Below are 26332 nucleotides of genomic sequence, written 5' to 3'. Positions count from 1 at the left end.
CTATGGACTTACTTTGCTTATGGTAACAAAAGAACAGGTGCTCACAAGAATATAGAATGTGGTTCCATGGCTGCCCCCACCCCCAACTTCTTTCTCCTTTAATCTCCTTCTTTATGTCAAGTATTTTCAGATACTTACCCAGGGAATGTGCTTAGTACTCATTAGTACAGCACTTTGCTAACTTGCTAGTGTTATGAGCACAAGGCAAAAATCCATCTGTGTCCCACACAGTGCAGTCCAGCAGAAATAAAGGCATATGCAGTTACACTAAACGTGCTACATGCTAGACTTCTGCCAGAAAGAGTGGGCATTCAGGGGAGAACATGAGACCCCCCTTTGTAAAGCCATTCATGGTCCTGAAAAGATAATATTTGAATTGTGCCTTGCAAATTAAGGAAGACTTAGTGGCAGGCAGGGAAGAAAAGGAGGAGGCTTTCATGAAGTCATTTTAACCCTGAAAAGAGGTATGATGAAAACCAAACCCCCTCAACTTCAATTTTTACACAAGTGCCTTAGGACTGACTTGCCTAAGGTCACAGAGATCAGTTTCTATGTGGCAAAGAGCCAGACCTTAGTCCCAATCCAGTCTTCACTAGCATGTGGTTGTCCCTTACCCTACACATAGTAGCCTGTATGGACACCTGTTGGGCATGACTTCAATCCACTTAGTAAACCTCTTACTCCAACCATGTTGTGGCAACCAGCTCTACCAAAACTTCAACCAGCTGACTGCAGATGTAGCTTGAAGCACCTGAGACTATACCACTGCCTAGAAAGTTCTGAAGCAGAAGTGAGAGAGACACAGGAATTCTCTCAAGGTGCTTCCCATGCATGCATGCATGCATCCATGCACAATCCAGAAATCTGAAGGAGGTAATGCCCATGAGAGGACTGGAGGGGATGGTTAAATGTAAACAGTTCTGAAACACATTTCCTAATGTTTCTGAGAAGTCCCCAAAGGTGGAACACAGTCACTGGAGGTGGTGACCTAATAAAATGCATCGCTGTGTTGGCCTTTCTTCTTGCATTCCTGGTTTGACTACCCCTGAACTGCAGTCCTGTCACCTTCCCAAGTGTTTGTTGTAGCCTGGCTTTCCCTGAAAGCAGACCCTAAGACCATCACTCCCAAGGGCTCATCCTCCCCCTCCTCCCCTCCTCAGATGATTCAAGGATGTATTCTTCATGATCTAAAAGTTACTGGGAACTTTATTTTCATTTTTGTGATAAAGTGACCCATATTCTGAGTCTCATGGATGACCACTTCAAAAAGTTGCTACACAGAGCATCTGGGCGGCTCAGTCAGTTAAGCATCTGACTTTGGCTCAGGTCATGATCTCACAGTTTAAGAGTTTGAGACCCATGTGGGGCTTTGTGCTGACAGCTCAGAGCCTGGAGCCTGCTTCAGATTCTGTGTCTGCCCCTCCCCCATTAGTGCTCGCTTGCATGCTCTCTCTCTCAAAAATAAATATATATTTTTTTTAATAAGGACAGGGCAGACATATTTTTATGAACTGAAGATCAAGTGACATACCACATGGAAGGTGTCAACAGTAACTTAAAAAACAAGTAATTCTGTACTAAAAAACACTTAAGCCAATACTAGGAATACAAGAGAATTATCACCCCAAAGGAGAGTTATGTATTATTCAAGTCTGAGAAAAATTGCTTTCATATAATTGTCTCAGTTTCTATTTCTAGTCTTAAATCTGACTTGCATTTCTAATCATGCCCAGGTGTTTTCACTCAAACTCTTGGGGCTCCACACTCACCTAGTAAAAAGCATAATATCATCTTTTTTGCCATAATACATAGTGTTCTAACCCTTAATTTTGTAAGGCACTCTTCCTCTATATAGTAAAGCTTTGAGTTCAACAACAGTAGATCCTCTAAGATGTTCAGCTGTTGCTTTTCTCTCTTTTTTTTTTTTTTAATATTCTCACCATTACCACTCTGTTAGGAACTGTAATTGAAGCTCTGTTCACAACTTCCATTTAACCACCTCATAAGACAGAAGAAATGGATAAAATGAGCCGTGAAATATACTTTGGTCAGGTGCCCTAGAAGCGCAGCCAGAGATGGGGGTTCTCCTACAATTGATTATTCTGAGGCTGCACTTCCAAGAGAAGTTAAGGAAGTGAGGGAATAGAACCAAGAAGGGCAAGGAAACCAAGCAAAGGTGGGCTGGCTGAAGTCTGGTCCCTGATGAATGGCACAGGGAGCACTGGGGCATGAATGGCACCATAGACTTGTTTATCCTTAAGGCAAAGAATGGATGTTTGTAATCTCAAATCAGTCAGTTGTTGGTCAGGTGGGACAGCACTGTTCCCCAGACATCTCTGGAAAAGAGTGTATTCTGAGCCATTAATAGCCAACATTCACAGCAGCTGGGGGTTGGGTGCATCTCACCAGCAAATGGGATCTGCACAGGACACCAACACGGGCTACTTCTCATCCTGACTCCCATTCATTGACATAACTAGGAGTCTACAAGGTCCAGCCAGGAAGCAGCAACAACCATAGATCTTTAATAAAGAAATAATTACAGGAAATTGGCCACATGGGTGATGGGACAGATGGAAAGCAACAGAGGTAAGAAAATCCACCAAGTAGCAGTAACGAGAAGCTGCTATCACCCCCTAGGGTTTGAGGGACAATGAAAGGTGGTGCAGTCAGGGCTGTCTAGGGGATATAGAACCCCTGAGGGGATGCAGAAGGGACACCTCAGAAAATAAGGTTAGGGGTATAAGCTGTGTTCTCCTCTCACCTCCAGCCTTCCGGCTTTCTTTCTGTGCTCCCCTCTTGGCCAAACCTATAAAGATGCCAGAAGGAAAGAGGCCATGGAAATGTAGCTTCCTGTGATGCACAATAGGGGAAGGGCAGAAAGAGAACAGGAGCCAATGGGCAGGTGACTGACCCTGGTACAGTACACGTAAGCACTTCTGTTTATACCAAGTGAGATACACGTTGACCAAAGCAGCTGTGTGTCATCCATTCTCTTTGCTATTATATATAATAAACTAGTTTAGGGGACACAGACATTCCCTTAGAATAAAGTAGAAGTAATGAAACTTAGGCCAGGTCTCAGTGTATGCAATCAAATGTACACCACAGTTTGCTGTCTTAGCTTGGTTCCTAGTTTTCAAACTATGGAAGAGACCAAAATCAAAAGCTACGCTCCCCCTGATGCCCATTCCCAGACCCAAATAAAATCTAAGCAAAGGGATAAAGAAAAAAGTTGGAGGATTTTGAAAGTAACATTAAGAATTGAGCTCCATTCCGGGAGCCTGGGTGGCTCAGTCGGTTAAGCATCCGACCTCGGCTCAGGTCATGATCTCAGTTCGTGGGTTCGAGCCCCGCATCAGGCTCTGTGCTGACAGCTCAGAGCCTGGAGCCTGCTTCAGATTCTGTGTCTCCCTCTTTCTCTGCCCCTCCCTGGCTCGCACTCTCTCTCTCTCAAAAATAAATAAACATTAAAAAAAATTAAAAAAAAAAAAAAAAGAATTGAGCTCCATTCTCCAATTGCTCCTGAGTGGTACAATCAGTTAAGTGTCTGTATTTGGCTCAGGTCATAATCTCAGGCTTCATGAGTTGAGCCCCTCATAGGTCTCTGTGCTGACAGCTCAAAGCCTGGAGCCTACTTCAGATTCTGTGTCTCTTTCTCTGTCTCTACCCCTCCCCCACTTGTGCTCTGTTTCTCTCTCTCAAAAATAAACAAACATTAAAAACAAAGAATTGAGCTCCATTCTATTAATAATTTTGGCATAGGTTGACTTGGCAGGACTTCCCTTTGCTTGAATTTCCATTTTTCTTTCACATGTCTGAGTAAATACTTAGTATTTACTATTACTTGATATTTTCAAAATGTTAATCATCACCTGAAATGTTTCACCATGCACTAAAATAACATAATTAAGCATTAACCATAAGTCCAAATTTAGTGTGAACATTTACATATGTTTTTAATTATTTGTCAATATGCATCAGTATTTGGGACTACTCAAGAGACAGTTTACACAATGGCTGCCCCTATGGAATTAGCCAAGTGATTACAGGCTTATTAGGAAACAGAGACCAGCCTCTCAGGTGTTGTTTTCTACCACTTGCAAATCAAATAGTTGGGGGGTGGGGATCAAACAAACATACAGGTTGGCTAAGAGTGTAACAATTTTCCAAGTATATATACCACATGTAGACACACACATCCATTTCTATTTAGTAAACTGAAGACAATAAATAGCATTCTGTAAGTGTTCTCAACTCTATGTTTCTTTAAAACAACCTAGAAGATGTAAAAGCTATAACCCACTGCCACATCCATGGTACATTTTGGTGAATGGTAAAATCTTATGGAAGAAATAGTATTTATGTGTGGACATATTAGCACAAAGTTGCCCAAACTTTATTGGTTAAAAAAAATGACTAAATATATCTGCTAAATGTTGTATTAAAATAAAAATTTCTGCCTTCAAGGAATTTATATACCACAGGCAAATGACATTGAGTCAAATATTTAGAATATACCAAATACTCACGTCTTCCTCATATTCAAATTTTAAATAGTCTTGTAAGCTTTCAGATCAGTTTTGAGATGCACCAGGGAGGCATCCAGTTTTTTATCTGCTGAGATGAGAAATCAAATCCATAATCATAACACATAAGTAAGTTCATTCTCACTGCCAGTATGGATCTGGAATGCAGTTAAGTTTCAACGATTAACAACTTTTGAGAATTCAGCCCATTATACTATAAACTTTCTCTTGATAATCCAAATGAATTACTGACTTGCCAAAAAATTTCAAAAAATAATTAATGATTAAGCTAGCTGATTTTTTTCCAACAAGAGGGGAACAATAATCCATTAACTCCGATAGAATATGATTGATGAAAATAACAAAAGTGTATTAACTGACACTTTTGACAAGTTTTGCATTCTTTAGATATTTTTCCCCTAAAAGCAATTTTAAAAATATGTAATTGCTTTTGGGGTTGGTTGAGTGTCTGACTCTTGGTTTTGGGTCAGGTCATGATCCCAGGGTCATGGGATGGAGCCCCATGTCAGGCTCCACACTGTGCATAGAACCTGCTTAAGATTCTCTCTCTCATGGGGTGCCTGGGTGGCGCAGTCGGTTAAGCGTCCGACTTCAGCCAGGTCACAGTCTCGCGGTCCGTGAGTTCGAGGCCCGCGTCAGGCTCTGGGCTGATGGCTCAGAGCCTGGAGCCTGTTTCAGATTCTGTGTCTCCCTCTCTCTCTGCCCCTCCCCCGTTCATGCTCTGTCTCTCTCTGTCCCAAAAATAAATAAACGTTAAAAAAAAAAAAAAGATTCTCTCCCCCCCCCCACCATCTGCCCCTCTCCCCTTCTTGTGCACGCTCTCTAAAAATAAAAAAAATTTAATTAAAAACATTTTATAGATACACACACACACACACACACACACACATATACACACACACAGGCATCAACTTCAAAGAGTCCCTAATGACCAACACTGGCAACTTTAAGCAGCAAAATAAATATTAGATTAAAACCCAAAATATTGTTTTTATCACTTTCTTTTATCATGGAAAGTATGCTCTTTAATCCTTATCCCCTTATGTCCCCCATTTCCCACCACCTCCCCTCTGGTAGCCATCTGTTTGTTCTCAGTAGGTAAGACTTGGTTTCCTGGTTTGCCTCCCCGCCCCCATTTTTTTTCCTTTGCTCATTTGTTTTGTTTCTTAAATTCCACATATGAGTGAAATCATATGGTATTTGTCTTTCTCTAACTTATTTCACTCAACATTATACTCCCTAGTTCCATGTAGTTCATTGCAAATGGCAAGATTTCATTCTTTTTATGGCTGAATAATATCCCATTGTATACATTTACCACATATTCTTTATCCATTCATCTATCAATGAACACTTGGGCTGCTTCCATGGTCTGGCTATTATAAATAATGCTACAATAAGCATAGGGGTGAATGTATATGTTTGAATTAGGGTTTTTGCAGTCTTTGGGTAAATAGTAGTGCGATTCCTGGATTGTAGAGTAACTCTATTTTGAAACCTATTTTTTTAAAAATCTATACATCTATTAATGGTTGAATAAAGAGCTTTTTCCTTACCAAAACATTCCTAAGAATACATAGGACATATCACCCTCTCACCTTCCTTTGTGTATGAGCTGGACTTAGTCACTCACTTCCAACAATACACTATGAAAAGGGGGAAAATAGTAACTTTACAGTGGAAAGACATCAGCTTAACTAAGTGATCAAAGTTAGTATTATATCATGTGCCCCTGATACGATAACAAGAGCACTTCGCTTGTCCAGTGTTCTGCCACAAAACCCACAACCCCAGTCTAATCAGTGATGCAGTTTTGGAGCTGATGGCCAAGGAAGAATTCTTGAGGTGTCTTTGGTGCAAAAAGGTGATTTTATTAAAGCACAGGGACAGGACCCGGGTGGGCAGAAAGAGCTGCACTGGGGTTGTGAGAAGTGACTAATTATATACTATGGAGTTAGGGTAGGGTAAGGAAAAAGAAGGGTTTCCAAAAGGACTTTCATATGCTAAAGAGGACTCCTACAATACTGGAGGCCTTGCTATTGCTGAGCTAAAGTTATTTTGCCCTCTAGTAAGGCATTAACATTAAGACAAATCATGTGGGAGTTTATTGGAGGTATGTTTCACTCTACCTATCTCAGTATTTGTCAGTGGGCCGCAGGTTATAAAGAAATTTACTTTTATCTACATTTTCTTCTAGCTTTTGTTCCCCACATCTCTGTGGAGGGGGGGGTGATGTTAGGGCTCCAGGAAATTGAGTATATAGGTTTCTGGAGATGCCTTTTTTCTTGTAAATCATTAAGACAGTTGCAAACTGATGGAGACTCTTGTCTTGCAGGACTGTGATTTCTATCAGTTAACCATTTGTTTTTCCTTTTCCTTTGTTCTTGGGCAGCCAGGAGTGCCTGAGGAGTGTCACACATATCCCACGCGGAGGGGTGGGGAAGGGGAGCAGGTCACGGGATGTTAGCTTCTGCTTTGCCTTCAGCTTGCCTTTGGCTCCCTCATCAATCAGGAGAGAAACAATAGACAAAGCTGAATTGAGAGATAGTCAACAACACATCTGATGATTACATCTCAAAACTGTCAAGGTCACAAAGAAACAAGAAAAGAAAGAAGCTCTCATAGATTAGAAAAGACTAAGGGGATGTAAGTACTAAAAGCAATGTGGTATTTGGGTTCAATGGAACAGAAAACAAATTAGTGGAAAAACTGGTGGCATTCACATAAAATTTTTAGTTTAGTTCATAGTACTTTTCCATTATTAATTTCTTAGTTTGGATAAACGAAATACAGTTATATAAAATGTTAGAGAGAAAACTAGATGAAAGTAATCAGGAACTCCCTAGTATTCTTGCAACTTTTCTATAACTAAAATTATTCCAAAACAAAAAAAAAATTAATTACAACCAAATGAAAAAAATAGCATACACGAAAACACATGCAATGCAGTAAAATTACTCCTTTAAGGGAAATTTATAGCCATACTTACATTAAATATGAATAAACGTTAAAATTTATGAAGTGTTAAATCTAAGAAGTTAGAAAAATAAAATAGCATGAAAATATAACAGTGGAGATAAGATAGAAAACATACAATAGAAGAAGTTAAAGTCAAAAATTGATCAACAAGACTAATGAAATTGACAATAGATAAATTTCTGGCAAAATTCAATACGAAAGTATGATGAAAAAGTTGGCATAACTATAAATACAGCAGAGATTTGAAAAATGAGTATCAGCAACTTTCTGCAAATGGGTTTGAAAACCCTTTTCCAGGCATTTTTCCCTTACAAAACTGCCACACACACATAAATAGAAAGCATAAAGAATCTTACACTCATTAAAGTAATTGGATAATAGTTTAAAAACCTTCCTACATACACACACACACACACACACACACACACACACACACACAGCAGGCCCAGATAGTTTATTTTTTATCTTATTTTTTTCAAGTTTGAGAGAGAGAGCACACTAGCATGCGGGCAGGAGAGGGGCAGAAAGAGAGGGAGAGAGAAAGAATCCCAAGCAGGCTCCACGATGTCAACAGAGTCCAACACGAGGCTTGAACTCAGGAAACTGTGAAATCATGACCTGAACTAAAGTCAAGAGTCGGACGCTCAAATGAGCCATCCAGGCACTCCCCAGATGGTTTTTTAGATGAATTCCACCAAACTTCTAGGACAGTATCACCACAGTATTAAAACCAGGCAAAGACAGCATAAGGACAAAAGATAATCAACCAATTTTACTCTGGAAAATAAACATAGAAATCTAGACAAATATTAGTAAACCAAATCTAGCAATGTTTATACAGATAATATACTGTACCTATGCTAATCATGTCCTCCAAGAAGCAGACACCAAGTTGGTATAATATGTGCAAGGAATTTATTGAGGGAAATTCCTGAGAAGGATAAAGGTGAGGAAGCAGAAAACTTTCAGACTCATGTGAAAGGAGGAAGTGAAGTAAAAAGGCCCTCAAATGCAGTGCAGTTCTAAGAAAGTTGTAGCAAGGCCACTGGTGAGTCCTTAAGCCTGTCACCCATGAGAGGATTTTATGGCCCTCAGAAATGAGCCTGCATTAGTTTCACCACCATGCTGAGTCATCAGCTAAGTAAATAACTGAGCATTGGGGGAGATTAATCAAGGCCTTGGTGAACATGGCCATAACACAAAGGTGGTGATTAATACTGAGGGTGGCAACTGGGGCTGTTAATCAACCATACTCTGCCCAGGAGATCCTGAGCTTTACATTTTCATGGCTGCCACAGTGACCAAGTTGGGTTTTCTTCAGGAATCCAAGATTAGCCAGATCTGTAAATGTGACTCACCACATGTGTTAGACCCAGATCTATGTGCCTCTTCAGATTCCTTTGGCTCAAATGCTTCGCAGACCTTACCATCACTGTTAGCTTTGGATTATTAATTGGCCCTAATTAGCAGTAGGTCCTCCTGTTTACTCACCACTGCAGAACTGAGCCAGTCAGCCACATACCTGGATGTCTGACACCTCCTACTTCTGGGGTGGAATGAAACACTATACTGCAGGGCATGGGACCAGGTATCTTAAGCTTCTATCAAAGGGGCTAGATGATGAAACCTGGATATACAGGGCAATTTACTTCCTGTGAGGTAAACTTCTATCAATAGGAACCAGTGTACCTGGGCAGACACACTCCTCCCAAGTACTACTGCTTGGAGACACAGTTCCCTTTGCAGCACATTCAGGAAAGTCTCTGGTGTTGAATGAATACAACTACCAAGAGCACTGCTCTCTTTTTGGCTACCCATGAAGCAGAAGCCAGCATGGTAAGCCATCCCTTCACAAAGTTTCCCATATTTCCTTGCCTCACTTCCATTTTTCTTCTCTCTCACTACCCTGGGTTTGCACCTCCCAAGTTAAGAAAGCATCAGCATTTTAATCCTTGCTTCAGGTTCTGCTTCCTAGAGAACGCAGGTTACCACACACATTAAACAGATTAAAGTGGAAAATCCAATCACCTGAATACATGAAGAAAAAATTGGTATGCAAAATAATTTTAAAAACTCATTACATGAGTAAAGGACTTTTAAAAATATGATAAAGCGTATGTCTGAAAAACCTGGAACAAATACAGTCTGAAATGGGAAAATAGAAATACTCCCTGCAAAATCAGTTATAAAGCAAGGATGCAGAATCAGGCAGGGACTGAGCAGCAAATGTGATAATATATTGGGTAGCTGAGAATAGTTTACTAATGTGGTTATTTACAAAGTGATGGGCAGAGTTAAGGGAAACTAACAGGAACTATGCTATACCTCCAAGGCTAGCAACAGGGAAGAGAATCTTCATTGCCTTGGGCTAAAGGAGCAGTTTACCAGATCTGGGGACATCAGGCATCTGTAGGATATGAACTGCAGTCTTTAGGAGAGAAAATACAGCTAACCTTCAGTGATCCTGTAGATTTGTGTTTGTGGTTGACAAAAATTTGAAAGTAAAGTTTTTCCTAATATACCTGTAGTTATACAGGTTATACCTTTATAACCTGTAGTTATACCTTTAGCATCCACCAAAAATTCATGTCTACCTAGAACCTCAGCATGTGACGTTATTTGGAAATAGGGTCTTTGTAGATGTAATTAAGTATCAAAACAAAAATCACACTGGATGAGGGTGTGCCCTAAGTCCAGTGAGAGAGAGGAGGGGACACACAGACACACAAAGAAGGCAGCCATATGAAAATGGAGGCATAGATTGGAGTGATGTACCCACAAACCAAGGAATGCCAGCAGTCACCAGAAGTTGGAAGAAGCAAGGAAGGATTCTCCCCTGGAACCTTAAAAGGGAATGTTGACACATTGACTTCAGACTTATAGCCTGCAGAACTATGAGACAATAAGTTCTTGTTGTTGTAGGCCACCATATTTGTGGTACATTTTATGGAAGCCCTAGGAAACTAATACCAAGATTTGAAGAGGAGTCATTTTTCTCCTTTTTTTCTTAATTGGAGGAGTAGTAGGAAAGAAATGGGAATGTAAACAATAAAGTGGACTCTACAGTGAAAGTAGAGCTTATACAACAGTACCTCGAATGGGAGAAACCATTCAAAGCCTCCTGACATATTCTCCTTTAGAAAACCACACACACACACACACACACACACACACACACACACACACAACTAACTGGTGTAATGACTAGAATATTCAGCAGGTTCCAAAAAAAAGACTTCAGCCCAGTTACCTATCAGAAACTGCAAAGGTCGATGTCCACCCCTGGCCAATAACTCAGATTAAGAAACAGGATAGAATACAAAATAACAGTCCTTAAAGAGTTCCTTGACATGAGATGGTGACCTCAGAGGTTGTGTTAGTGGTCATAGATCTCAGATATAGTGTGGGGGCGGGGGGTGGTGGTGTGCAATAATCAACACATACATGCTATGTCAGAGCAATTTGACTGTTTTGTCACTAATTGAGCAAAACCAAAAAATGACACACTAAATATAGAATAGATACCACAGTCCAGAAAGGGGTGAGGGTGCAGCAATAGCACGCAAATGACTAAAAAGTAAAAATAAAGCCCAACCCAGAATAAAACAGTTCAAAAAAAAACCAAAAAGCCTTTCTTACATTAAATCCATATCCCTAGAAAGTAATCCCCAGAACACATGTACAGTAAAACAAGTACACAAAAACAAGATAAATGAAAGATGAAAATGTGACTAAGGAAACAAAACATGTATTAAAATTTCTAGAGAGAACCAATAACAATATAGAGTTAGTTAAGTACAGAAGAGATACTACCGAAAGCCAATTACCATATATTTTTTTAAAAACCTACATTTCTGGGGGCCCGAGTGGCTCAATCAGTTGAGTGTCTGACTTCAGCTCAGGTCATGATCTCATGGCTCGGGAATTCAAGCCCCACGTCAGGCTCTGTGCTGACAGCTGAGAACCTGGAGCCTGCTTCAGATTCTGTGTCCCCCCTCTCTCTCTCTGCCCCCTCACATTCGCTCTGTCTCTCCTTCAAAAATAAATAAAAACATTAAAGTAAAACAAAACAAAAAAAAACCCTACATTTCTTCTGTGTCTCCTTTACTACTCATATAGAACACTTTAGATACTTCTAGTTATCAAATGTGTGGTGTTTTTTTCCTCACACCAAGCAATTCTTCAACACCAGTTGAGTGTCCTACAATTTAACTCAATTCTGACACTATCTACTTGGAAATAGAGTCAGAACCCCCAGTTTAAAAGTTCAGTCCCACAAGACTGCCTCCCCTCACTTTAGACACCAATCACAAGTTGTAGGTCCCCAGGTTAACCACAACTTCTATCTGAATTGGCTATAAATTGGAGGTTCCTATTACTTCCTGTGTCTTAGGTTCAATTATTTGCTAGAACAGCTCACAAAACTCAGGAAAACACATTTACCAGTCTATTAAAGGATATGATAAAGGATACAGATGAACAGACAGATGAAGAGACATATAGGGCAATGTCTGAGAGGGTCCCAAGGGTTGGAGTGCGTCACTCTTCCGATATATAGAAGTGCTCACCCACCTAGAAGCTCTTTGAACCCCATACTTTTGGAATTTTGTGGAGGCTTCATTATGCAGGCATGATCAATTAATTCCATTTCTAGTCCCTCTTCCTTCTCTAAAGAAGGGGCAATAGAGCTGAAAATTCCAAGCTTCTAATCATGGCTTGGTCTTTCTGGTGACCAGCCCCCATCCAGGAGCCTACTCAGAGTCCCTCATTAGAACAAAAGATGCTCCTACTACTCCCGTCACTTAGGAATTTACAAGAGTTTTAGGAGCTCTATGCCAGGATCCAAAGGCAGAGACCAATGTATATATTTTCTATTATCTCACACCATGGTACAGAAAGATTTGATACATCCTGATAATTCTGATGAAAGAAGAGATGAATACAATTAGATAAAGTTAAGCCATAAAACAGAGATGATACAATATAAAGATAATTGTTACTGGAATTGAAGTAAAAAGCCTATCAAATTAAGCTGTTGATACATAGATAAAATAGAAGAAAATTTCCCTGAAATGAAGACAAAATTGAATTGTTAAATGGACATCCATGTTCCAGGACCAAGACATATCCTAATTAAGCTGAATATCAAATAAAAGGGAAGAGGAGAGAAAATTTTACTTTTTTGTTGAAACAATTTTGTAACAAAACAGTAGAAAAAGGATGGAGAAGACAAGGAAGGACCTCTAACTTCTCTACAAAAGACAACAGAGAAGATGATTTCATAACGTTCCATTTCTTATCAGTCTGTGCTGTTTTCATGGAGAGCACCAGTCTATGACAGAAATGGAGAACCAAGGAAATATTTCTATTAAATGCCCTCAAGGAATTCCTTTTCTCCTCTTCCTTCCTACCTCCTCTCCTTTCAACTTCAGGACCTTTTGCACAATGTCTTCGGAGGTAGAACTCCCAAGAACAAAAATAGGAAAAAGGTACATCCCTAAAGTAGCAGCCATTTTCTACCTGAGACAAGTCCTGTGGCTATGCTAAATATGTGGCTAAAACTGAATTGGGGAAAAGAAGAAAAATGATAAACTTATTCAAAAAGCAGTATTACTTGCCTTGAATAGATCTAAATGTCTTGGGTTGTCAGAATCCAGAAATCCCCAACTGTAACCTGAACAAATGAAAGTACAATTAGCAGAGCAGAAAGTTGGGGGAGATGTTAAATTGTCAATAAAATCATGTTTGTGTCAACATACTGTCAGCAAAAGGAGACAGGTGGAGGCTCGGAGAGTAAAATATTTACAGGTTTCCAGTTAATCTACTGCTTACTCTTTCAGACCTATTTTCTAGTGACTAACTCTTGCAGTAAAATAGAAAATGAAATGAGGTACTCTCTAACCCAATTTATATACCATAAAAATGTCAGATTGTTGTTGAATCTTCATATTAAAAATTTTACTTCCCAACTAGAAAAACCACATCTATGTAACTAGTAAGTATACATTCTTGTATGAATTAGATGAATATAAATAGCAATATAGAAATCAAATCTCAGATCCTTACTAACCTTATTTCCTAAACCTGTAACAGATCTAACTTTCTTCTAAAATTAAAATGTCAACTCAGTACTTCAGGTCAGTTATGTGGATTGAATTAGTTTTCTCTTTTATTAAAAAAACAAAAAACAAAAAACAAAAACAAACAAACAAAAACCACCCAGGCTACTCAGGTCCTCGGCGAATGAATTACTCTGATTAAACCAACCTGGAAACACAAGAGAAATGCAGGGTTAAGGTAGGAGGTAGAGAAAAGTGGGAAATAAAATATGCTACTTGGTTACAAGAACAGAGAAGTAAACAAGACGAGCTTACCTGCTTGAGTGGAGGGAGATGGGGATTGAATCCTTATAAAGCAGAGATTACAAGAATTTGTCAAAGAGATAAAAACGACCATGGGTCATCCTCAAAATGTCAAAAAGGAAAAGAGGAACAATCAAGTCTCTCGAATTACCCGAAGGAAGAAAAGAAGCCTGCAAGAGGTAAGGACATTTGAAATAATTGCGGGCAGAGGAAGGAAATACAGCAGACTTCAGGTGTGGTGGGTGAAGAACATGGGGAAAGAACTTTGATGGAATAGGAGGTAACTTAAGAAAAAAGACCCCAAGAAGGTGACTGTAGGAGAAAGCAAATGCCTCAGAAAACAACGGAAGAATTTGGAATCTTCGGAAAGGAAATGAATAAACGTGGGAACTAGAGCAACAATACACTTGGAATTCAACCATCTGTTTCTGCTGCTGCATCTCTGGAATTCACAGACTAGAGGCAGGCAGAAGCCCTGCAAAGACAACTTGGAGAACCACCTCAGAGCACACAACACAAAGAGCACAAGAATGCAGAAGATTTAGAAAAGTAACCTAGGAAGTGCACGGAGGACGTAAAGTTGTTTTGCTATAAAATAAAAAGCTTAATTCAATGGGGAAAATTGGTTTGGAGGGCCCAGTCTCTTCATTCTCAAATTTTAAAAAAACTAACTGCAAGACCAAAGGACATAAATTAGAAGAGATATTTGTGGAAGTATAATCTCCTCTTTCCTTTTCAATGAGAAAGGAAGTTTTCTTTCATTTACTTGTAATGCTATGAAATTTTTCCTCTGTGTTCTAAGCTAAACCCGAATATGTGATGTCATTACTCATTTTTGATTACTCTCAATTCCAAGATTAAAGCACATTTGGATAAACACGAGAGGAGTCTAAAGAGTTTGAGAATTTACAGTTTTGTTACAAGCAATAACAATCACAATAATGACAACAAAATTTCAGAACAATTTGGTTTACACAACAAAGGACTTTTTCTGAGATTCTGGGAGTCCCAGGCCGGTGTGACCCAGGAACCATCTTACCAGGTCCCATATCTTTGCTTTACCTTCTCTGGCTTTGCTTCACGTACAGTCTGGCTTTGCTCACGGTAATAATGTGGCCGCGGATGTCTCAGACCTGACATCTGCACACCACCAAACCCTGATGGAAAGAACAGGTATTTCAGCCAGCACCTTTTAAGGAGAAATGTGTTACCCAGAAACCCAATCAAACAATTCCTTGCACATGATTGGCTCACCTGGGTCATGTTATCCCACCCATCTGTGGAGCTAGTTTCTCCTACTCCCTAACTAGTTTCTCCTGGGAGCACTATTTTAATATATCATTTGCACCTAAATCTTTGGCTAAGCAGTTGCTTCTAGTAGAAACGTCCTCAAGACACAAACAATGCACTGAAATCCTCTGACAGGTTATCCTTGAAAGCCCCGAACAGTACCTTCCCACCTTCACGTCTCTGCAAATGCTGGCATTTCACACTGTGAATAAGACACTCTCATCTTCTCATACATACCCTTCCCCAGGTTCTGTGCTGCTCCTCCCCTGACCCAGCCTCCTACTTCTCCTGCAATTCTGAGACCTCTTTTCTGTGCCCTCTGAAAACATCATTTCATGATAAGCTTTCCTCTGCCCATACCTATGTAGGTTCCCACTGCCTTCCAGCTTCAGTTGAAACGTGATTCATTCCCAAAGGCACCATTTCCCTTTTTCCTTTTTCTTAATAAAGAGATGATTCATTTCCCATCTTCTTTCACACTGGAATCTGGATATAAAGCTGTCAATTTCTGCGTACAATGTTATTTCCAAACTGTCACGTCTGTATCATTAGGGTTTCAAGATCTCACTGTGATCTCACTGTGAGAATCTGTTTCTTCTGAACTAATCCTTACTCCCATATAGGAAGGTACCTAGGGAGTGTCAACTGTACCTAGGATGGGGCATATATAATTATGTTACAGTATTCTTTACATCCTTTATAGGTATGAAATTTAAAAATAAATTTTACTGAAGTATAATTAACATACAATATTATATTAGTTTCAGGTGTACAATGTAGCGATTCAATAATCCTATACATTACTCACTGCTCCCCATGATAAGTGGTGATATAACATTAATTAATAATACAACATTATTAAAACACTATTGACTATATTCCCTATGCTGTACTTTTTATCAGGTATGAGATGTTTTTTAATGAATGTCTGTGGCTTGGATCATCTGTCTTGGCATTCTTATGCCTTCATTTGTTACCTACTAAATTCCAATCGGGCCCCAGAGATTTTGAGAATTAGCACCAAAACTCAGTCTCCCTCTCCATCCCCATTGTTATCAACATTCTGGCTGATTTTGATGCCCATGTGACGAGAAATACAAAACTCTCTTAATGAAGATCAAGAACTCTAAAACTAAGTCACTTCTTCACTCACTCTACACTTTCATAGATGGATTCCTGCCCAGAATTGTTTCATCCCTGAAGTATCAAACTCAGAATATCCTACACCTTAAAAGTTATCATCACAAGAAAAATAAATTGTAACCATGTGTTACAATTTACATTTTACAATAGGATTTTAGCCAAATCTATTGTGGTGACCATTTCACAGTATATACAAATATATCATTATGTTGTACCCCAGAAACTAATGGGATGTTGTATGTCAATTTATACATCAAATCAAAAAAGTTTTAATTAAAAACAAACAAGATCATAAAACAAGGATATCCTACCCTGACACAACTTTCTGTCATCCCAAAACATCCTTTCTCCCCTCCCACTAACCTAACAATCTTACGATTTCTAAGACCTGACTTCATCAATTGCTCCCATTCTCACTTAGGCTATTACGTATTTCCTGGGTCTTTTGACAAAAACTATTTAACATTTTGAGCTGATTAAAAAAAAAAGACTAACTAGATTTCTTTTCTTTTTTGCCAAGTTAATTTTGATAACTACAGAGCTGCTAGCTTAGCTTACATATTAATAATACATATTAATAATATTAATTATTATTAATATAATTAATATTTATTAATTATTAATAATACATATTAATAATACAGTTTGTAAATTTGTAAATCTCTGAGAGAGATGTCTAGCAATTGATGTGGCTATTTTATTTTATTTTTTTTTTAATTTCTTTTTTTCAACGTTTTATTTTTTTTTTTGGGACAGAGAGAGACAGAGCATGAACGGGGAGGGGCAGAGAGAGGGAGACACAGAATCGGAAACAGGCTCCAGGCTCTGAGCCATAAGCCCAGAGCCTGATGCGGGGCTCGAACTCACGGACCGCAAGATCGTGACCTGGCTGAAGTCGGACGCTTAACCGACTGCGCCACCCAGGCGCCCCGATGTGGTTATTTTAGAGGAGATTCAGATTCTCACAGACTAGTCATGTAGACAAAAAAGAATAGGTACAGCACTCCTAGACTGCAATAAGGCTTTGGTTTTCTTTTTCCCCAAAAAGACAAAAATGTGGTAGAAAGGTCCACCACTTCCAATTAGCACCTAATGCAACCAATGATGAAATGAATGAATAAACCAACATCTCTAAAGCATCTATCCTACAATTAACATGAGTGTTTATTATTTTGAATTCGATGAGGAGATTAAAAACTCCTTTCAATTAAAAACACTAAGTGCATGCCCTCTTAAAAAGAATGGAAGAAGGGAAGTGCCCCACATACCCCTCACACCCACTTATTCTCCACCATGTACATTTCGAATTGGAGATCAAGCCAGTTGTCATTGGCATTTAAGCAACACCTGAGTCACTGAAGCATGTGGGCTCTTGTTGATGTCATCTGGACAGTTCTTTCTCCAAGAAATGCTAGGATGTTTTTGTTTTAATAAGCTACACAATCCTGATGTCAAAGAGAGAAGCCAGGTTTCATTTTACTAATTAGCATTCCCAGACCACACAACATGCCCATGGCTTACAACCAGTTCTGGAAACAACTATTACTTGCTAAAGGGAAAGTACCCTTTCCAAGGCTGGAAAACTAGTAAAAGATCACAATGACTTTCCAGGACCCTGAAGATTTGCACACTAAGGGTGGACCCATGATTTTTAAGGAAACTGAGGAAGGCTGAAAGGAAGTATTTAGTGAGACAGCTTAATCTTTTTTTATTATTTTGTTTAATGTTTACTTATTTTTGAGAAAGAGAGTGCGAGGGGGAGAGGGGCAGAGAGAGAGGGAGAAAGAGGATCCAAGCAGGCTCCACTCTGTCAGCATAGAGCCCAATATATGGCTTGAACTCATGAACTGCGAGATTGTGACCTGAGCCAAAGTCGGACAGTTGACTGACTAACCCACCCAGATGCCCTGAGACAGGTTAATCTTAAAGCAGTCCACATGAAGGCATTCCTGTGTTCAAAAGGAAAGAAACAGGGACTCTCAGAACTACTTGGGTAGAGCAAGATTCTCCCAACAACTCCTTCGATGGGATTGTGTAGAAGTCATCGATCTGTTCCCTCCCTTCAACAGTCCCACAAGCTCTAGTCAAAAGGTACATGGGGAAGAGATTACTCCCCTGTTCACTATACAATCTGTCCACATAACTCTTCAGGGGCACAGATTTCAGAGGCATAATTTTTACTTATTCCATCAGCAAAGATTTCACATTTTTTCCACCAGGCCCCCACTTTAGTAAACTGGATACCACATGCCAGATTCATAGCTGTCTTCTGCAGATACTGATTTTAAATGGGCGAGGGTGTAGAAGCTGTTTCTGATAGACATCCTTCTAATCTGAAGAGGTTAGGTATAAAAAATTATAGAAGAACAAGTTCAGAGGAACATATATTTTTGGATTTTAAAAGATATTGCCAACTCCATTCGGGGAGGAAAGTGGAGGTTCAAGTATTTTATTATATTGACCAAAGGGTAAAACAGTATAAGGAGAAATAAGATTCAAAGTTGGCAGAATTCATAAATATGATTATAAAAACTCAGAATTACAGATTATTTTCTCTCATTAGAAAAATCTATGGAAGAGTAAGAGATTTTATCTTCCCAGAAATCTTTTTCCTCTTTAGTTGGCAGTGCTAATGGAGTCTAAACTATAGAAAAGAAAAAAATTTTTCAATTAGATCACCTATAGAGACAGCCTTAAAAAGATGAAAAGTTAAGAGAGTCTTCTCTATGGAGATATATCTTTGAAAAGATGTTAAAAGCCTGGATAATTAGTTATGAGCTATAATAGTCTCCATTTAAGTCCCTATTTGATCTCTATTAAAATGAGAAAATGGAGGTGCAGAAAGTAAGTAAATTGCTCAAAGTCACAAAGATTCTTAAGCAGTGGGCCTGAGTCTCATTCCAAAGCTCATCCTCATCCTTCTACTCCACACTGTCTGCATCATCAAGAGGAAGAGAAGCCAATTATCTTTTGGGCACGTTCAGGGGTGACCATTTCAGCCACACAGGTAAGATAGTTTCTCAATGCTCTTGCCTTCTAAGTGTGCACTCAAACCCAGATATAGAAAGTAAATCAAGTAAACAACAAAAGAATTGATCTTAGAAAGCTCTCTCAGGGGTTCCTGGGTGGCTCAATCAGTTGAGTGTCCAACTGTTGATTTTGGCTCAGGTCATGATCCCAGAGTCATGAGATCTAGCCCTGTATCAGGCTCTGCCCACAGTGTCAAGCCTGCTTAAGATTCTATCTCTCCTTCTGTCCCTCTTCCTCACTTGCATGTTCTCTCTCTCTCTCTCTCTCTCTCTCTCTCTCTCTCAAATTAAAAAAAAAAAAACTCTCTGATTTTTATTCTGTCTATAAAGATGGCTTAAGCAATATGAAAGACCCCCTTGTTCATCCCTGTACACAAGAAGTCATCTCCTGTGGTTCACTTTATAACCAATAGAAGTCACTCAGTGAATGTTGGTGATGTGTCAGGAAATTTGCTAAGTAGGTTATAAACATGCCTTATTTGATCATAGTGATAACTCTGTAAAATACATACTAATATGTCCATTTTATAGGTGAGTAGATTAAGGTATCGAATAATTTATTTTGAATTTATTGCAAGTGGTAAGGCCTTAGCATAAAGCACTTGCTATTAATCTTATACTACATATCACAGAGGACAGAGAATATGACCAACATGCATGCTTTGACCAGTTTATTCTCCTCTTCAAATATTCAATAGATTCATTTTGCTCAAAAACACAAACTCATCAACATGACTTCAATCTTCTTTAATTTATTGAGGCTTGTTTTGTGGTCTAATATATGATCTATTCTGGAGAATGTTCATGTGCACTTGAAAATAGTGTGCATTCTGCTGTTTTAGGATGGAATGTTCTGAATATATCTGTTAAATCCATCTGACCCAGTGTGTCAAAGATATTGTTTTCTTGTTGACTTTCTGTGTAGATGATATGTCCATTGATGTAAGTGGGTGTTAGTCTCCTGCTATTTTTTTTTTTTTTTGTAATTTATTTAAGAGAGAGAGAGAGCAAGTAGGGGAGGGGCAGAGAGAGAGGGAGAGAGACAATCCAAAGCAGGCTCTGTACTGACAGCACAGAGCCCGACATGGGGCTATATCTCTTGAACCATGAGATCATGACCTGAGCTGAAATAAAGAGTCAAATGCTTAGGGCATCTGGGTGGTAGTTGAGCAACAGACTTCAGCTCAGGTCATGATCTCACAGTTCTTGAGTTCAAGCTCTGCATTGGGTTCTCTGCTGTCAGCACAGAGCCTGCTTCAGATCCTCTGTTCCCCTCCCTCCCTGCTCCTCCCCTGATCACTCTCTCTTTCTCTTACTCAAAAATAAATAAACATTAAAAAAAAAAAAAGAGTTGGATGTTTAGCCAACTGAGCCACCCAGGAGCCCCTAAAATCTCCTACTATTACTGTATTATTGTTGATTAGTTCCTTTATGTTTGTTATTAGCTGCTTTATGTATTTGGGTGTTTCTATGTTGGATGCATAAATATTTATAATTGTTATATCTTCTTGTTGAATTGTCCTCTTTATTATTATATAGTGTCCTTCTTTATCTCGTTACGGTCTTTGTTTTAAAGTCTATTTTGTCTGCTATAAATATTGCTACTCCAGCTTTCTTTTGACATCCATTTCCATGAGAAATGTTTCTCCATCCCCTCACTTTATCTGCAAGTGCCATAGGTCTAAAATGAGTCTCCTCTAGGCAGCATATAGATGGGTCCTTTTTTTCCCCCCATTCATTCTGTCACCGTATGTCTTTTGATTGGAGCATTTAGTCTATTTACATTCAAAGTAACTACCAATAGATATGTATTTATTGTCATTTTATTACTTGTTTTGTGGTTGTTTCTGGAGACTTTTTTCTGATCCTTTCTTGTCTTTCTTTCTTTCATGATTTGTTCATTTTCTTCAGTGACATATTTGGATTTCTTTCTCTTTATTGTTTGCATATTTGGTAGTGGTTATGATTTGTGGTTACCGCCAGGTTTCTATATAACATCTTCTGCATCTATCAGTCTATATTAAGTTTGAACCATTCTTTACTCCTGTCCTCCCCATGTTTTAGGTATATGGTGTCGTATTTTACATCCTTCTATTTTGTGAGTTCCTTGACTGCTTTTTTAAAAAGAAATATTCATTTTTAGCGCTTTCATATTCCTACCTTCATACTGTCATTTTTTGGTCTTTCCTTTCTTCTCAAAGAGTGGCCTTTAATATTTCTTGTGAGGGGAGGGGCGCCTGGGTGGCTCAGTGGGTTAAGCGTCCGACTTCGGCTCAGGTCATGATCTCATGGTTGGTGGGTTCAAGACCTGCATCCGGCTCTGTGCTGACAGCTCAGAGCTTGCTTCAGGTTCTGTGTCTCCCTCTCGCTCTGCTCCTACCCCATTCATGCTCTGTTTCTCTCTGTCTCAAAAATAAATAAACATAAAATTTTTTTTTTTAATATTTCTTACAGGGCTGGTTTAGTGGTCATGAACTCCTTTAGTTTGTGTTTTTCTGGTAAACTTTTTATCTCTACTTCTATTCTGAGTGATAACCCTGCTGGATAGAGTATTTTTGCCTGCAGGTTTTTACCATCCACTGCTTTGAATATATCATGCCACTCCTTTCTGGCTTGAAAAGTTTCTGCTGAAAAATCCACTGAGAGCCTTATGGGATTTCCTTTATATTTGATACTCTTCTTTTGTCTTGCTGCTTTTTATATATTTCCTTTATCACTATATTTAGCCACTTTAATTATAATATTGCTTGGTGTAGATATGCTTTTGTTGATTTTGTTGGGGGTCCTCTATGCCTCCTTGATCTGGGTATCTGTTTCATTCCCCACATTAGGGAAGTCTTCAGCTATTATTTCTTCAAATAAATTCTGTCCCCTTTTCTCTCTCTTCTTCTTCTGGAACTTCTATAATTGTTATTACATTTGATGTAGTCACTGAGTTTCCTAAGTCTATTCTCATTTTACATAATTATTTTTTCTCTCTTTTGTTCAGTTTGATTACTTTTCATTACTGTGTCTTTTAGGTCATGAATTCATTCCTCTGCTTCTTCCAGCCTGCTATTCTTTCCATCAAGTGTGTTTCTCATTTCCTTTATTGAGCCCTTTATCTCTGCTATGTTATTCTTTACCTCTGTATTAACAGTCTCACTCACTCATGTCTTCCACTCTTTTCTCAAGCCTAGAAAGCATCCTTATGATCATTGCTTTACATTCTCTATCAGGTATGTTACTTATATCTGTTTCTCTTAGGTCTCCAGCAGTGGCCTTGTCCTGTTCTTTTGCTTGTGACAAATTCCTCTGTCTTCTTATTTTGTCTAAGTCTCTGTGCCTGTTTCTGTATGTTAGGAAAATCAGCTATGTCTCTTGTTCTTAAGGGTAATGGCCTTATGAAGAAGAGGTCCTGTAGTGCCCTGCCATGTAGTGTCCTCTGTGCCCCAGGGCCTGGTGCTTCTGGGAGTGTCTCCAATGTGTGCTGCATGTGCTCTGCTATTGTGTACTGGCTGCTTTATCCTTCAGGACAGTTGTCTGCAGAAGCTCTCTTTGCCTGTTGCAGGTAGTGTTTTTGTCCCTTGCCTGAATGTGGCACGTTTTAACTAGGTGTGCTCTAGTCTGCTTGTGAAATAAGACCTGTTGCCACTGCTGGAACTGAGGCCTCGCAAAACTCCTGGGTTGGAAAATGTAATGTTGGCAGGGGCTTGGGCCAGTCTTCTGAAGGAGGGGGCCCACCACACTGGGACTGAGGTAAGTGTGACTGGGAAAAGTGGTTTCACGGGAGCGTGGGGGTGCCAGACTTGGTGAAAGCAAGTTAGGTAGCCAGTGTCAGTGCTGCACTGGTTCCCACAGGTGGCCCTATGCTTATGCTGAGAAACAGGGGAGGGAAATGGTGCCTGCCAGTTCCTTTGTTCCTGGAAAAGTCTCTGTGAACACTGCCTCTCTGGGACCCACTCCAAGATGAGCAACTAACCTCCCCATTGTGTGCCCCAGGCACTTTTCAGGTTGTTGTTTCCAAACTGTATGTCTGTGGGCTGTTTGCCAGCCTTCTCTCTAAGAGCAGCCCCAATGTCCTTTGAGTTCTCCCAGAGTCAAGCACACTGGCCTTTAAAACTGAAGGCTTTAAGCCCCACTGGTTGCAAGAACTCATGAAATTCAAGCCCTCTTGCTCTCCAAGCCAATTACTATGGGGATTTATTTTTTTCATGTACTCTTCTGAGTGTGAACCTTGCCCTTCTCTGTGACTGTGGTTCCCTTTCCACCATAACGGCCATAATCCATTTTCTCCCAAGCCACATTTCTGTACTTCCTACCTTGTTCATTGTAGCCTCTTCTCTACCTTTAGCTGTGAAGTTTGTTCTGCCAACCTTCAGGTCTATTTCTGGGGTATTTAGGATGATTTGATAGTTATCTGGTTGTATCAGCGAAGCGAGGCAAGCCTAGGGTCCTCCTGCTCCACCACAATCTTCTGATTTCCATAGGCTATCTTTAAATATAATGTACATTGTTAATGATAAATGTACTTGCTAATTTTCTTGAGTCACATCGACATCCCTGAATGAGTTAGTCATGGAGGAGATTTATACCCAATCACTTTGCATCCATATGATCTCACTGGTTGCTTATGGGGCATCTGATTAGGTGGTGTCTTCACTGACTGGCTAGTGCTGCTGCCTTAAGGGTTGATAAATATTTTGACTACACTCTCAGTCATGGATAAATATTAAATCTATACCTTTTAAATGAAAGCTATTCCTGAAATTTAACTCTTCAGAAATAGTTATGGCAACTGAGAATATAGCATAGACCGTAGCTATCTACATCTGATAACATCTGGGTGGAAGGTATATAAGCATACCACAAATGACCTTGTTGAGAAAGACCAATAAGGAATAAGAATGTTGGGATATAAACCTGGCTCTTACACTTAGGTCTGTGGCATTGACAGAGGTGGTTAATATACAAATTAATGTGTATAAAAGTTTTTGAAACAATGCCTGGAATATAGTATGTACACAGTAAGTTTTAGCTAGTATAAATACCTTGGAACTCAGAAATGAGTCCCCCTTACCAATAATTACCAGATGGAATTTTAGAAGTTACCAAAGGCTTTTTACCTTATAGTTAAAAGTGATAAAATCTTGGGAATAAAAAATATCTATGTTTATTGTCTACAGGTCCCACAGGCAAATAATGTATCTCAGATGAAAAAAGTTAACAACAGTTACCATCTTAGCCCTTAGAACTCTGTTCCAATATATACCTCCCAAACCCCGCACCCAGGAGATGATCTTTCCAGTAACCCACCAGGTCTAGAAATAAGGTGCTTTGTATATTGTGCCTTAGCATTTTTTTAATGTTTATTTATTTTTGAGAGAGACAGAGAGCCCGGGGCAGGGGTAGGGACAGAGAGAGGGGAGACACAGAATCCAAAGCAGGCTCCAGGCTCCGAGCTGCCAGCACAGAGCCCGATGTGGGGCTTGAACTCGCAAATGGTGAGATCATGACCTAAGCCAAAGTCAGATACTCAACTGACTGTGCCACTCAGACACCCCAGTTCCTTATCATTTTATGAAATTTTATATTAACTCTAGGTTTATACATGCTTTATATTTACTGAGATCCTGCTTTCAAGAAGGGGTTTGTAATATAATCTGCCACTTGCCATGTTCAGAAATGCTTATCATAACTCAATATCATCAGCATTAGGTACTTTAAACATTTTGCTAATAAAAAAGGGCACCTTTGTCTTGTATTAATTCACATTATAATGTTCTAAACAAACGAGACAGCTTTGATAAATATTTTCACCTGTTGCCTGTGTTACTTAGAAACATATTGTGAGGGGATTTTTTCAGTTATCTCAAAAGTTATGGAAAGTGTTCTCACATAATTAGAGGTAAGTGATCATTAAGTATTTTAGGTTTTTAAGAATATATAGCACAGCTTTGGGCTGCCTGGATGATTCAGTCAGTTAAGCATCTGACTTCAGCTCAGGTCATGATCTCACAGTTCCTGGGTTCAAGCCCTGTGTCAGGCTCTGTGCTGAGAGCTTGGAGCCTGGAGCCTGCTATATTCTGTGTCTCCTTCCCTCTCTGCCTTCCCTTGCTCACACCCCTGTCTGTCTCTCTCAAAAATAAATAAACACTAAAAAAAATTTTAAAAAGAATATATAGCACAGCTTTGAAAAAGGTATAACAAAATTTTTAGAGATCAGATGATTAGATGAAATAGTTCAAGGAATATATAAATTAAGGAAATCTATTTAAACATGGGAAAATGCTTTTTTAAATATTTCAAATGCAGACTTAAATGGGGATTGTGTGGCTGGGATAGCACAGACAGGAGGGCTCAATTTAATCATAATAGGTTTAGAAGAAAAAAGTATGCCTAAGGTAGTCCCAAAACAATAAGGAAAATTTTAAATATATAACCAGGAATAGAATGTTCAATGAAGTACTGAACTTTGTATAAGACAGTGATATTTTCCAAGAGAAGAAATGATGTTAAACCGTAATTTGAAATGATATTAAGCCTTAACATCCTGTGGAGAGAATATTACCAAAGTCAGTCTTGGTAAAATTGATTTGCGGTAATTGTCAGTACATTCTAATGATTACAGCTAAGGAAAATAGAGGATGGGATAGAAAGGTAAGGCAAGAAGGTTATTCTCTTCAGAAGGTGTTCTCTGCAATGCTTCTCATCTAGGTTAAATTAGATTACAAGGACCCCATACGTCAAAGATGGTGTGTAGGACAGAACCAGGCTGGCTATGGAGAAGACATGCCGAGTGAAACAAAGTATTAAAGCAATAGAGCTGTAAGCGTACATTTGCTTATGTATCTCCAGTTTGAATCTTAATGTCCTATTGGTTGGGATTAGTAGTTTGAACTCTACATGGCTGATAAGGAGTAATGCAAGTAAAGACTACAAGATTCCAAGAGCAAAGAAAGAGCAACCCCCATTACTCAGAATTTAAGAGTAAGCCTCT

At 39.2% G+C, this 26332-nt stretch overlaps 1 protein-coding gene and 1 long non-coding RNA gene across 5 annotated transcripts in view; both read right to left on the bottom strand.

Annotated features, from left to right (window-relative positions):
• Positions 1-5309, bottom strand: part of HHLA2 (HERV-H LTR-associating 2) — a 48328-nt gene extending 43019 nt beyond the window's left edge. Inside the window, 1 exon segment of the mRNA XM_053220805.1 lies at positions 4533-5309. The gene's annotated coding sequence lies outside the window, so the exon portion shown is untranslated.
• A 3685-nt stretch (positions 5310-8994) lies between these two features.
• LOC113604770 (uncharacterized) overlaps positions 8995-26332 on the bottom strand; it is a 29977-nt gene continuing 12639 nt past the window's right edge. The window contains exons 4-9 of one of the 4 annotated variants that reach the window (XR_008297648.1): positions 23655-23827; positions 14954-15048; positions 13904-14061; positions 13600-13796; positions 13144-13203; positions 8995-9496 (exon numbers count right to left, since the gene is read on the bottom strand). This is a non-coding gene — a long non-coding RNA (uncharacterized LOC113604770). The remainder of the gene's footprint in view (positions 9497-13143; positions 13204-13599; positions 13797-13903; positions 14062-14953; positions 15049-23654; positions 23828-26332) is intronic. The other 3 variants (XR_008297649.1, XR_008297650.1, XR_003426782.2) reach the window with 3 other exon arrangements.

Source organism: Acinonyx jubatus, chromosome C2 (genome assembly GCF_027475565.1).
Source record: "Acinonyx jubatus isolate Ajub_Pintada_27869175 chromosome C2, VMU_Ajub_asm_v1.0, whole genome shotgun sequence".
In the NCBI taxonomy this organism is placed as follows: Eukaryota; Metazoa; Chordata; class Mammalia; order Carnivora; family Felidae; genus Acinonyx; species Acinonyx jubatus.
The sequence above is the reverse complement of the archived record's forward strand: the minus strand, read 5'-3'. Positions and strand labels throughout refer to the sequence as shown.